This window comes from Podarcis vaucheri, assembly GCF_965113315.1.
Source record: "Podarcis vaucheri genome assembly, chromosome: 6".
Taxonomy (NCBI): Eukaryota; Metazoa; Chordata; class Lepidosauria; order Squamata; family Lacertidae; genus Podarcis; species Podarcis vaucheri.
The window spans coordinates 37,379,544-37,393,828 of record NC_138764.1 but is presented as its reverse complement, the minus strand read 5'-3'; positions in this window follow the sequence as shown (position 1 = coordinate 37,393,828).

The window sequence follows — 14,285 nt, the reverse complement described above, 5'->3', positions numbered from 1 at the left end:
TATTTAACTGCTTAATAAAATTACCCGTTTAAATACCAGAAAGGTAATTGAAACACTAATGTGTCGAATCTATTACCTATCAGCATGCGCCTGAAAGAATTTTCTCTCCCTCTCTCTCTCTCTTTTTGAAAAAAAAACTTCACTCTCACTAGAAACTATAGGATTAAAACTGACTCAAATTGCATGAGATTGTAATTAACCATAATCTTATCAACAATGTACTGCTTAGAAAGTTTAATTAGCTTGTAAGATGTTTTAAATGGGGGCAGAGCTATGTCAGTGGTCCACTAGGCCAAATGGGGCATTGCTCCACCAACTTCAGTCTGTCCTCATCCATCTCCCACCTGCCTCTTACATACAACCACGGCCAAGGCTGACACCAGCCACCAGCTTCTTCCCCAGTCTCAGTGTTGTAGAACAGGAAAATGAATGGGGACATAACTAGAATTAGCTGGTTCTGCCTGTCATTGGCTATAGCCTTCTGCTATATCAGTATCAGGGTGGATCTACACACAAGGGGGGAAATGCTATAAATAAGTCAGAAATAAAATCATTATAATAAAAGGAACAAAAACGCTATGGGAAATTGTAATTTTTTAAAAAAAAAAACATTTTGCTCTCCAGCCCCGTCCGGTGTTGCATGTTTATAATGCATTCAAAATGCTGTTTTTTGACTAATGTAGCTGAGTCCCCAGTCTTAATGGGAACCTGCCACCATTGATTGTTTCTCATATCTATTGTCCACCTTTGAAGGTTATTCAGGTAACAGCAGGGATTGCTGGACCCCATCCCTAAGTAACTGTCACCAAACTTGTCAGGGATTTTTGCTTCCATGGAAATTCCCTGAGGCTTTCCAACAGCCACCATATTGTTTCAGGAGAACAACTTAAGCAGTTCTGAAAAAAAGTTTCTAACAGGGATGACAGAGAAAAAATAATGTGAATTTACCTAATTTGCATTTCTCAAGCCAATACATGGATTAAAACTATCCTTTAATAATCACACTTCTCCAGATTTTGCCAAGTAGTTCTCCAACCTAAAAATGTATACTAAAATGTGAATATTATGGGAAAAGAAAGGGCACAAAAAAATGTGCAAATTCATGAAAATAATGTACAAAACACATATTAGGGGAAATTGCTTGCAAAACCCTGTATATAAGGCAAAATTGCTCATGCACTTGTATATTTTGAGAAATGCACACAAATACCACATAGAAATCTTTGTACACACTTTTTTAAAAAATGGCCAAACTGATGTGGAAATGGGCTGAACTGAACTTAAGACTCGAAAATGAAAGAAACTGAAATTTAAGAAGATAGGATAAAGCAAAGGGGGAGAAATAATAATAAAAAAACTATGGAAAATGGCGTAGGAAGTTGAGGTATTTTTATGTTGTGTGTTTATGTTGAATTTTTTAAATTTCAATACAAAATAATTAAAAAGAAAGAAACTGAAATAGGTAGATTCACTGATGCCTTTACAAGACTTTGGTGTACCTCAGATAGTTTCTCCAGTCTAGAATCTCCAAACTCTCCTCACAATCGCACCATGAGCTTTGCTTCCAAGGCAGATAAAAAACTGTGGTGAAATTCAACAAAGTGTTAAGTGGGCTATGTGCACCTGGGAGGGGGGCAAAGTTGTTGAGCTTTATTTTGCAAAATCTCAAAAAAAAAAGAAGACGACTTTTTGAGCTATTTTTAAGGAAATTCACCAAAAAAATCAACACTTCCGACATGGGTTGCCCTACGCCTATGACATTTGTACTGATTTTTGGAAATTCCACCCAGACACTATTTCTGACAGACCTGTGTTCTGCCATGCATCCCCCAAACCTATTCTGGGGTTCCCCAACCCTCCAGAGCAGATTTAGGAGGTGTGAGTTCATTCCATTCCACGAGTAAGCCTTTGTTCCATGCACACAACAACTTAACTGAATCCCTCCCATAGTAAATTAATATATAAAGTCCAATTATACGCTAAATAATTATTGCCAAACACTTCAGCCATGACAATGAATTAGCGATGCATGATTTTCCTAGAAGGCAATGCTTCTGGGTGAAAGCAGTATTCTGTGCTCATTTTCTTAACCATACAGTGGTACCTCTGGTTAAGAACTTAATTCATTCCGGAGGTCCATTCTTAACCTGAAACTGTTTTTAACCTGAAGCACCACTTTAGCTAATGGGGCCTCCCGCTGCCGCTACGCCACCAGATCACAATTTCTGTTCTCATCCTGAAGCAAAATTCTTAACCCAAGGTAATATTTCTGGGTTAGCAGAGTCTGTAACCTGAAGCATCGGTAACCCCTTGGGGTCTTCCCCTTGGGCTACCTCTCATCCACCTTCACCCCAGACCATGAACAGTTCAGAGACTTACACAGTTCTGCACCAGCAGTGCTCCCAAAAATTAAAACAACGCCCTTATAAACACTGTGGGTTTGCTTTTGTTTTTTAACACACCAGTAAATTGGTAGCTATTTAAATTCTCTGTAAATGACTGTGCAATCTTACAAGCATCAAGTCAGAAGTAACTCGCATTAAGTTCCGTGGACTTTACTCCCAGGCAAGTGTGTCTCAGCCTGCAGCCTGTGTCTGCAACGTTTGCCTATCACCTGTGCACATTGTTTCCTAAATGGCTAGCTTTATTTTAAGCAGGGGGAGGAGACTCCTGTGATGCTTTGTGCTTCTAAATGCAGGGCTGAGCCTGGCTTGTGCCTGCCGAGTCACCGGGCATTAGCATTTGATTGATTTGCAGTACCATTGTGGGACTCATTCCAAATACATGTGGTATTTAAATAGGGACTAGCCATTGACTTTGTAATCCCTTGTGCGACACCGCTGCTCTGAAAGGGGAAGGGGAAGAAAGTCAAGTAGTGTATTTGTCAGAATGCCTTCACCATTCCCACTATCCCCATAGGCGGTGACTGTCAGTGTCTGTGACTGCAAGCTAGTTCATGTCCTGATATTATTGTGCACATCCCCAGAGGGAGTTCTTGGGAAGGACTTTTGCATTCATGTGAAGACAGAGATTTCGGCAGCTTTCCAGAGGCAGTGATTGCCCGAGACAAAGTGACTGCTACATGGGCAGAGACTGAAGGACATCAACATACTGTAATACATTTTGGCACAAAACAATAACAGATTAAGGTCCTTTTCACAGGTGATTGAGCAAAATGAATAGCTGGAGCGGAGGAGGCTGATGCCTCCTTCATGCCCACATGACTGCGTTTCAAAAATACAAAGGCCTCTCTTATTCTTGTTAGTGCAATTCTTTGTTAGGCTTAGATAGGTTATTGCTTTTAATCATAAAAGTTCATCCTGCATCTCCCGCAGAGCTCCTGGCTGATTCAACGGGAGATGATGGTTTAGTTTAAAAGTGAAAGCTCAGGCCTGAAAATAAATTACTACCATATATAATTTGATCATCTATTTTTCATATGAAGTACTTTGCAATCTTCGGTGTGTCTATCCTTAGTGCCGCCACACCAAAAAACAGAGTTGGGTTTTTGGGTGGGTTGTTGCCGTTGTTGGTTTGGCATTATTCCCTTTTTACACGTGGTAAACTGAGGCTGAGCGATACTTCTTCTTTTTTGCAAAGTGGCACAATCATGGCCCTAGAAAATTCTACATCTAATATATTTCAGTGTATTTTGTACACAGCTGTTTCATTTTACAAAATCTTCCGCTGGCTCAGTTGCAGAAAGCCTGCAGTCGCTGGGGTAGAGGCATAGGAAGCAAGAAATAAACAGCCTTTTTGGATCGAAATGGCCACAATCTTTTGATTACAGGTGTAAGAAAGCTTTGGTTTGGGCACTGTGTATGTATCCTGTATCATCCAACCCTGTTGCTGACTGATAACTTTGTCAGGGTCAATTGTGAGTTAAGGATACCCATTTGACACACATCAAATCAGGCTACCCCTCCAGGGTGCCAATTGGGGGGTTTCTGTGGTTTGTCAGTTCCTGCCCGGGCCTACAAACAGAATTCTTCCCCTTGGGACCCCTTTACCAGGATGCCCTGATACTTTCATCCAGAAGAAAGGGGATATAAAGCTCCTTCTCATCCCCCCCCCCTGATTAGAACAAGGATCCAACCCAATGCCTTTTTCTGCCAAAAACTTGAGACAACTGCTCACCCACATCTATGCCAGGCTGCAACTACCACTGCTGCCCAGATGGGATGCAGTCTTTGCAGTTTGGCAAATGCAGAAACAATGCATTATTTTGGAAATATTTGGCACATGGGCGGCGCTGTGGTCTAAACCACTGAGTCTCTTGGGATTGCTGATTGGAAAGTCAGTGGTTTGAATCCGCATGACGGGGTGAGCGCCCATTGCTCCGTCCCAGCTTCTGCCAACCTAGCATTTGGAAAGCATACCAGTGCAAGTAGATAAATAGGTGCCACTGCAGCGGGAAGGTAAATGGTATTTCCATGTGCTCTGGCACTCGTTATGGTCCTCCATGCTCCAGAAGCGGTTTAGTTATGCTGGCCACATGACCCGGAAAGCAATCTGTGGACAAACGCCCATTCATTCATCCTGAAAAGTGAGATGACCGCTGCACCCTATAGTCCCTTTTGACTGGACTTAGCTATCCAGGGGTCCTTTACCTTTACCTTTACTTTACCTTTGGAAAGTGTGTGCAGGGAATATGAGAAAGTTCGTAGGATGAGGACAGACAATGGAATGCATCAAGGAAATATCAGTGCAAACTTACAATAAAGACAGAGAATAGCTACACACCTCCCAACACAAACTTCAGGTCTGACGTTACACAGCAGTCTCTCTATCACGCTACTAGCTATATGCTGGCATGCAAGAAGATGTGTCAATTTGCCTCTTATCGAGGCACATTTCATGTGCCTTCAGAGTAATTGAGATAACGGCTGACTACATGACAGCATTGACAACAACTGGGGGTTTGGTGTCCTTTCCAGCATAAGCTGCAGAGGCTCCTGCTGTGTGCAGAAACAGCACATGATGAAAGCATTTTCATGTCACAATGTTAAGAGAGTCAATAGTTGCAAAATATGGATGTGAAATAATGCACGGAAGCAGGTTCGCTCTTACCAGCAGTGCCTTATGGCCCGGTTACAGCCATCCCAATGCAAGGCATTGAATGCTCCTGACAGGTATTGTTGTTGACATTACTCAAGGCTCCTACTTGTGTAGCACTCTGCCTCCTGGAAGACAGATTTGTCTATTCTTACCTCCACAGGGATTTTATGGTAAAGGGTGGACAAAAAAAGGAAAAGGAAAAAGAAGAACGGATATTCAGAAGAATTACACGTTTGAGTACCTGCAAACGAAAACAAGAAACTGTACTAGACCGAAGAGGGAAGGGGAACCTGCGGATCTCCAGATTTTGCTTGACTCCCATAATTGCTGAACATTCACCAGGATGGCTGGTGCTGATGGGAGCTGGAATTCAATAGCATCTGGAGAACCAGAGGTTTTATTTATTTTTTATAAAAAAAAATTATTGGTTTTACAAAGATTTTTAAAACAATACAAACATATAGGTTTTACAGGACTGAAATAGGCGTTGGTTTGATCTTCCATTCACCGAAATAATAAAAAGTACCAGCAAAAATCAGAAATATATTCAGAGGAATTCAATTCTCCTCTCTCTCGAGTTAAGCCTGTCCTTGGTGTTATGGAGGGGTGTTATGGTGGGTAGCTGGCCTGCTTAGAAGGGTGCAAGGTATAGCGTGCACATTTCTGACCTCCAATGCCTTGCAGCCATTCGCTACATTGCTCACTTGCAGCCTGATCAAGCAGATGCTAAAATTTGGCACAGCTCTCATGAGCTGCCTTCTGGAGTGTGTGAACTGGGATGTCGGCCTCTCCACCTGTCGTTTGGTCAAGAGACTTTTTCCCAGTGATGCTGACTGTGAAACACTGGGAGAAGATGAATGGGTGAGCCCAGTCCAGCAGTGAGCAAGCATTGCTGCTGCCAGAGTGCTAGCCACCTCACAATGCCTAATAGCAGGGCTGGCTTAAACATCTGAACAAAAGTGTACAATGTTGAAATGTTGCTGAACAACATTATACAATGTTATAGAAGATAGCAGGGGTAGTCAACAGAGCCAACTCAAACCATCCCTGACCATTGTCTAGGTCTAATGGGAGTTGGAGTCAACATCTGGACGACACCACATTATCTACCCCTGTACTACAGAAATGTTGTTTGTGATCCTTCACATATATTTTAATAGTCCATTAAAAGCATCAGAGGGAAAAGCTAAATACTTGCAAAAGCTCGTTAAGTATAAGCATAATTCTAATCAGAGGGAAAGCACACTGGATTTGAACTAATACCATCATAAATCAATGAAGGCAAAAGTTGCATTAGAAAGTTGGCTTTTGAAGAGGAAATCAACAAATCATTAGCATCAAGCCTGTCACCCATAAAAGTCTATTAATACCACACATGGCACAACACTGCAAGGCATATATGACACTAAAGAGAATGCATAGCAGAATACAGCAGTCAGCACTTGCCAGCGCTTGTGTAAAAGCATACACAAATAAGAGGGCAATTATTAATTGTGTACCGCAGTTAAGAGGTAAAGTGTAAGGTGTTTTCGGTTATTGCAGGAACAACCGTTTAGGACAACATTACCCAAACAGAGAGTGATTCAGAATAAGAATGGCATCTAACATACCAGGTGAGTAAGTGGGTGGAAAGTAGGTGGGAATCTGCTGAACAATCTTGGGATGATTTGCCAAAGGGTTTTTGTATGTTTTTTACTCCCTGTTATTTAACAATAGCAAAAGGAGAGGCTTCCCCTTTGTTCTAAATTAGGCGGCTGAATTTAAGAAAGTTGCGGAAGGGGGAGCAGTAGATTTTGTGCGACCTGACTGTGACCTGACGGTGAGCTCAGTTCTGGTAGTGAAAGCAAATTCCTGGAGTTAGCATGTACTCAGAGATACCCTGCTCCTTAATTCTATGTCCCACTCAACCCACCTTTTTGCACCCAGCTCCAGTTTGTGGACCATCGTACACACACACCATAAATAGATGCACTTTCTGGACACTAGACCTGACGTACTGAATCTGGAACAACGGGTTATATGGGCCAGTACCACTGCCAGACCCTAGACATGTCTATGGCACAGTGGTAATGAGAGTATTTCTTGTTGTTTGCATGTCTCATTTACTAGGTCTGCTAGGATCAAATCAAACATTCTGGAGATCATTAAGATAGATGGCCAGGAGGAACGTTGGAGCATTGCCACTGTTGCAAGCATGCCGGTCACCCGAACCAATCAGTTTCAATGTTGTTTTCAAGTGCTACAGTTTCCATTGAAGGCCACAATATTTTAATGGGTCCAGCATTTCAAAAATTACATTGAACCTTCAATGTCTGGAGGTCAATTCTTTGATACAGCAATAAATGATAAATTACTTTTAAATGAAGCAACTTCTTTTTTCTTTTCTTTTTTCCTTTTTACTAAGGGGAAACCCAATTAGAAGGTTGCAGATGTGTGTGAATGCAACTCCCAATAGCTTTAGGGGTTTGTTGTGGTGGTGGCTGTTAAATGCAGCTGCAGGACAGGCATAAATTTGGACTGAGGCTGTGACATGGGCAAAGAGAGCTAACCTTTCCCTCTCATGCCAACTCATCTTACGTTTCTCCCTCCACTGCTAAACCCAAAGACAAGGGAAGGAAGTTACTGGATTTATTTATTGCAATTATTTATGCCCCTCCTTTCAGGATATAAAGCCTACCAAGGTGCCTTACAGGCAACATTCAATGACATATTTTTAAAAATACAATTAAAAGTAAACTGTTGAGTGTGCAACTCCCTTCAGCCACAGCCAGCATGACTAATGGTTCGGAAAGATGGTAGCTATCACTCAACAGCTATCATCCACCTGCAGGACCACAGACTCCCCACCTGTGCCTACAAAACACCAGGAGATTCATTCATGTATCTGTGATGTCACATTTAGTTTGGGCACAAGAAGGTAAAGTGGAACACATGTTTAAACAAATGATACCTCTTGGTCTACTTTGTACAGATTTTGGATGGCTCCAGGTGGATGAGGACCAAGTTTCTTTAGTGCCTTGCAAACCAAGGGTTTTGACAACAAGACGCACTGAATACATTTTCTTTTTCTGTTTTTGGTGCAGTTTATGAGATATAATATATATATACTCTTTTAAAATGTTGAAAAATACATGCAGCTAACTGAAAACATGTTTCAGCCATAGCTCTCAGCAAGCTTTGCCTACTTGAATTCTGCAGGCAGAATGTGTCATTGCAGAGGCCCATCACATTTGATTATGTTGTCATCTTGTATCCCCCCCAGCATTTCATTGACACACTGCAGGGTCATGATCCAGTTTTTCTGTTTTCCATGCAAGTTCCTTTGAAGGCTCCAGGGCCAAACAATGGCCATAGAAACTGATCATAATTATGAATTTGACTGAAGTCCTTCATTATTCATTGAACTAATGAGAACTTTGGATCAAGAACAGGCAGTGGTAGATTACAAAAGCCCAACTGTTTCAGCCCACAAAATGTCTGTGGTGCCCTATTTCCCTCATCACCAACTGATGGAAATGTATGGGTTGCATAGGCTGCACATTTTGCTTACATATTTAATAGAGAGAAAGTGCTGTAGCCACAAACTGCTGAATGTGAGGGAATTGTCACAACTCTTCCCCGTGCTCAGGACCTGTGTCTATTCATCAGGTCCAACTCAAGGACAGCTGGATAGCTATCAGGGTGCAGAACAGACAGCTCTAACTTCCAACAGAAGGGTATGGCTAGAGGACTGAACTGGGGCCTGCTCCCACGGCCTCCCAGACTTTGCCACCTGAGGCAGTTGCTTCACTCTGTCTAATGATAGTCCTCACATGGGGGCATTGTACATGCTCCCAGCTCTGTTCTGCTTCAGAAGCCAGTTCAACACAAGTTATTGCAGATATTCATATACAACCTAGAGCCAATGAGACGAGAGCTTCTAGCAATGAGAAATGGGGATGCAGCAGGCCTGATGGCTCCCTTCTCATACGTGGGAGAATACCCAACACCACCATTTATCCTGGGGTTGGCTGGTATGTGCAGAAGCATCTCTTTTTGTTATTGTGTTCACCAGTCTAGCCAGCAGTTGTACTGACACCCAACATTTTAATTCCTTGACAAAGCCTCCTAATGGTTTCTTGTTCTGGAGTGACACAACATTCAATGCCCATATGGGACAGCTGCATATTCCTGCATTGCAGGTGGTTGGACTAGAGTGATCCTCAGGGTTCCTTACACCTGTACAGGTCTAGGATTCTAGGACATTCGAGCCCCAGAGGCATTGAGAGGGAATTGAAATGGCAGTTGCCAGCCATAGCTGCCTCATCTGCATCACTGGGCAAGGGGAAAGCAGTGGAAGTCCGGCACTGAGAGAATTGTTGGCATCCTTGGGGTCTCAAATTTCAGCGGTGCCCTGGGCAACGCCAAAATTCAGCACCCCAACCCACCTCTCATTTTCCATTCTACTACATATTTGTTTCAACATCTGTGGAGCCCTCAAGGCTCCACAGACAGTGCAACTGAACTGGTTATTGTTGTTGTTTAGTCATTTAGTTGTGTCTGACTCTTCGTGACCCCATGGCCAAGAGCACGCCAGGCACTCCTGTCTTCCACGGCCTCCCGCAGTTTGGTCAAACTCATGTTAGTAGCTTCGAGAACACAGAACAACCATCTCGTCCTCTGTCGCCCCCTTCTCCTTGTGCCCTCCATCTTTCCCAACATCAGGGTCTTTTCCAGGGAGTCTTCTCTTCTCATGAGGTGGCCAAAGTATTGGAGCCTCAGCTTCAGGATCTGTCCTTCCAGTGAGCACTCAGGGCTGATTTCCTTCAGAATGGAGAGGTTTGATCTTCTTGCAGTCCATGGGACTCTCTCGAGTCTCCTCCAGCACCATAATTCATGGATCACTGCCTTGCCGCGGCGAAGGGGCTTGAATAACTCAGAGAAGCTATGAACTATGCCGAGCAGGGCACCCAAGATAGACAGGTCATAGTGAAGAGTTTTGACCAAACGTGATCCACCTGGAGGAGGAACCAGCAAGCCACTCCAGTATCCCTGCCAAGAAAACTCCATGGACAAAGACTGAACTGGTTGCCGCCCCCTAAATCTGCCTCTGACTGCAGCCCACATTTGAGTTGGTGGCAGGGTCAATGGGAAGCCTTCCTGAAGGCTAGAACTCAGCCAACAACCACTGCCATGCTTCTAACAGTGGTTCTAGCAGCGTTCTAGCTCTTTTCATCAGTGAAATGTTGAAGAATATGCTGTCTATCCAGGTGGAAGCAACACTATTGTCATGCGATTCCCCCACATGCAGTCTGAGATCATACACGCCAGACACAGAGAGGCAGGCCAGAAATATTTAAAAAGGAAGTCCTCTGTCCGTATCTGTGGACATAGATTCAACAAGGCAGGGAGAAGACATTTCCTCATCAGGTGGAGGAGCAGGAGATAAGAGTTCAGGATGCTGGAATACAAGCTAGCTTGACTTTTAATTTGAAGCTGAGTGGCATATTGATCTATTGTCCCTAGTTGTTGCTGGATGGAAGTGTGACTCATTAAAGAACTTGCGATTAACTAGGAGTTCTCAGGGGTGAGATCAGAGCAATGAGCGAGGTTCTGAAGCCTTTTCAGGTAAATGTATGAAGCTCATTATAGGAAACTAAATCAAGGCATCTGGCGAAAAAAGGGGGGGGGGAGAAAAGAATACCAAGCTGAGCTGGCCAATCACTCAAATGCCTCTCCCCACCCCTTTGCACCAGTTCTTTGGCAAAATGGGAACACAGCGACTCCCGTGTGAGGTGTTTTGTGAGTCTTGACAAATAACAGGAAAACATGTTTTCTTCCTGCTTCATTAGGGGCACCAGTAGTTAATGTTTATAGAATATCAATAATGCAGTGTGTAGTGCTGCATAATTAAAGGCAACCCTATGTTAATAAAATAACTTGGAAACGAAGGTGCCAAATAGAAGGCGTAAATACACTGCTGCCTTTGGCCTTATTTCAGACAAGTTTAATTACACTCCGGCAGCTGCACCCTACCCTGCAAGGCTATTTTTCCTGTCACTTAGAGCTATCAAGCCCTACACCCATTTATGACATTTATGAGGAAGAGCAAACAGCATCCCAATGGCCCACAAGTGAATACTTGCAGTTTATGGATGTCTAGACTGCACATTTGCAAATAGTAGCTCACATAAATGGAGCCAGCTTCCCTCACGCAAAGAAAGGCAATCAATTCTTTTTAAGCCTTCTGCAGGAACGAGGAAAAGAAGCCTAAGGTGGGAGGTAGGCCAGAGCTACAGGATTCCAGTCTCCTTAAGCATCGAAACTCAGGAAGGACACCTCCCAATGGTAGGCTGACCAGAGGCAAAGGCTATATAGCTCTTGGTTTAGAAGTATTTTTACATTTTTTGCTTTATTAGCTTAGACTGGCTCAATGGTTGCGCCCTTATCTGAAGAAAGAGGGCCTGAGTTGAGTCATGCAGACCCTGGCTGCATCCAAACTAGATTGTTGTAAGTGCCACTGCCTTTAAAGGAAGTTTGGGAATGAGCACTCACACTTTACATTGTCGGTGCCCTTTGCAGGATTGCGTGTGGCGCTACAGTTCCCAGGGAGCGTACAGGGGCTGGCTTGCCACTCAGTGTTAATTTTACTCAGCCTCAGTAATCAAGTTTCTTGCTGGGAGGTGGGGCCAGCCCTATTTATAAATAGGGGGTGGAGCCAACAATAGCCAGGCAGTCGGCTCTGGAGATTCACCCTCCCTACCCTCTCTTTGTTAATGTTTCTTGTTTACAGGTTAACTTTTTCTTCCTGTTTAGCAGGCGCTGCTACAGTCTTTGACTGGTTGCTGTTGAAGGACCGGGAAGAAATTTTCCTGCATTGGCAGGTTTTGTCTTCCCTGTAGCAATTCGTCACAACTTTGGCAGTTATGACCTTGGGTGGAATCCTTTAGTCTTTTCTTCCCTATATTGGGGGGGGCATGAAATGGTGACTCACCCCCCTGCAGTGGTGATTCCAGGGTCCCCTCTTAAAGGAGTCACTGGCCATACACTGGAAGGTCATCAGTGAACTACCCTGCGTGCGGGGATATGGGCTTGGCTGTCTGCTACACTTACATCTCGCAGAGCACCCCCATATCCCATTTACCCTGATGAGCCCCAGTGCCCCCTGGCTAGGGGGCTGGGAGGAATACACGCCCAAGGCCTAAGCCAAGTTCTTCCTACATTCGGAAATTTAATAAAGTTGTGGCCTAATTTTAATTCCATAACACATTGTCAGAGTCTTTATTCCTTCCTTATGATCCCTGGGGGCTGGGGCTGTCGCTGCCTGCTCACACAATCTTTAGCTGGTACATAATGCAGCTGTGGGAAGCTTTTTGGGGGGCGGGGGCAGAGTTTGGATCATGTTAACACCAATTCTGGACCGGTTGCATTGGTCACCTATTTGCTGTCAGGCTCAAACTGAATTGTTGGATTTGACCCTTACAGCTCTGAATTGTTCCTCACCAGGTTTCTTAAAGGACCGCCTGCATCTCTATGAACCTATCCATCCCCTGAGATTGGCCTCAGAGAACCTGTTCTCTGGTTCTCCTTTAAGAGCTATAAGATTAGTGGAGTCTGGGGACAGGGCCTTTTCTGTGGTGACCCCACATCACTGGAATTCCATCCCTGAGAGGTCCTCCTCATTGTGTTCGCATTGGTGGCTTTAAAGCAGGTTTGAAATACTTTTAATCATGCTCAGCTTCTTGCCGATGATATTATCTGCCTTTGTTTATAGCTGTTGCAATTTTAATTGATAATTCCCTGGTTTTAGTTATTGTAATTCCTTAGTTGTAAGTGGTAAGTCATCTTGTGAGAACTTTACCCCCAAAGGTAGAATATGTGCACGTTCAATCAATCAATCAATCAACCGCAACTTTTTTTTTTAACCTCCATGACAGGTTACCGTTCATATGATCCCTCTTCTACATCACAGGAGCAGGAAATCTTTGCATTCAGTCATTGTCTATGATGCTGTGTAACCATGAAAAGCGTGCATTTCTAGCTTCCAGCTGCATCTTTATCTATCATAGTTTATATATGGTGCTTTTCAAGCATATTGTCAAGGAAGCTTACAACAAAAGATGTAAAACACCATAAAATACATAGAAATAAACTAAAAATAGCAAACTGATAGAAGCAGCATAAAATAACATAAAACTATTCCAAGGGAAGTAGATAAACAAAAGTTTTCCTCCCTAAGGTTAATGTGCTTAGGAGGGTGACAGATCTCTGAATAAAATAAATAAAACACTGTACATAGTTCTTGAAGCCAGTCTCACTCTTGTTTTGCTCTATTTTTAATTTTAGAAATTTGATGTCTGTCTTTAGAATCTGACTTTGTTCCAACAAGGATAAGCAAGCTTGATAATACCCATAACAGCTAATGCTACCAGAGTTACAGCTCAAAACTGCCTGTTTATTCAAAAATAATTATCATCGACAGGACTTGCAAACATTCCAGCGATCAGGGATTAGCTAATTAAACTTTGTGATGATGCTATCATGCAAAAGACAGTGATTTATGTCGCATCATGAGTGGATAGTAATCATTTGTATACATTTTTAAATAGTAGAGAATCTTTTTATATGTTTGGTGAGACTATAGACAAATCCACGGCTTTGAAAGTAACAATGTATAAGTGGGAAACTATTTTACTGCAGTTTAATGGGATGGAACTTTATTTTTAAATTTTTTTAAGGGTATATTCGCAAGTACATCTGAATGGGATTACTATTTTGAAGTTCTCTCATTAACTTTTCCCCAAAAGTAAGTCTCACTGAGTTCACAGGAGTGTATCTTTTGATTTAAATGCCTGGGATTAGCATCTTAACAATTCAATATCTATTGGACACGTAGTACTAAAGTCTCTAAAGTGTAGACTTCCGGGTTGGCGCCATCGCCGAATGGCGGACTCCCTCCGAGCTCCGGAGGGAGTCTGCTCGGCAGGGGCTGGGTCCTACCGCGCCGGCGACGCGGGGACCCTTAGAAACCACGGGAACGGATCCCGTGGACATGGTGACTCGGCTGGCACCGTTATCGCTCTCCCGGCTTGTGAAAGAGCCTTTTTAAAGGCTACGGATCGGGCGCCGGGGAGTAGCGTGGTGCTTTGAGTCCTCCGCTTCCCCTGCCGGGCGCAGCCGCATGCCATTCGGCGGAGAGCGCTGGCTTCTTCCAAAGGAAATTCGGACAATTGATCAACAACCCGTGA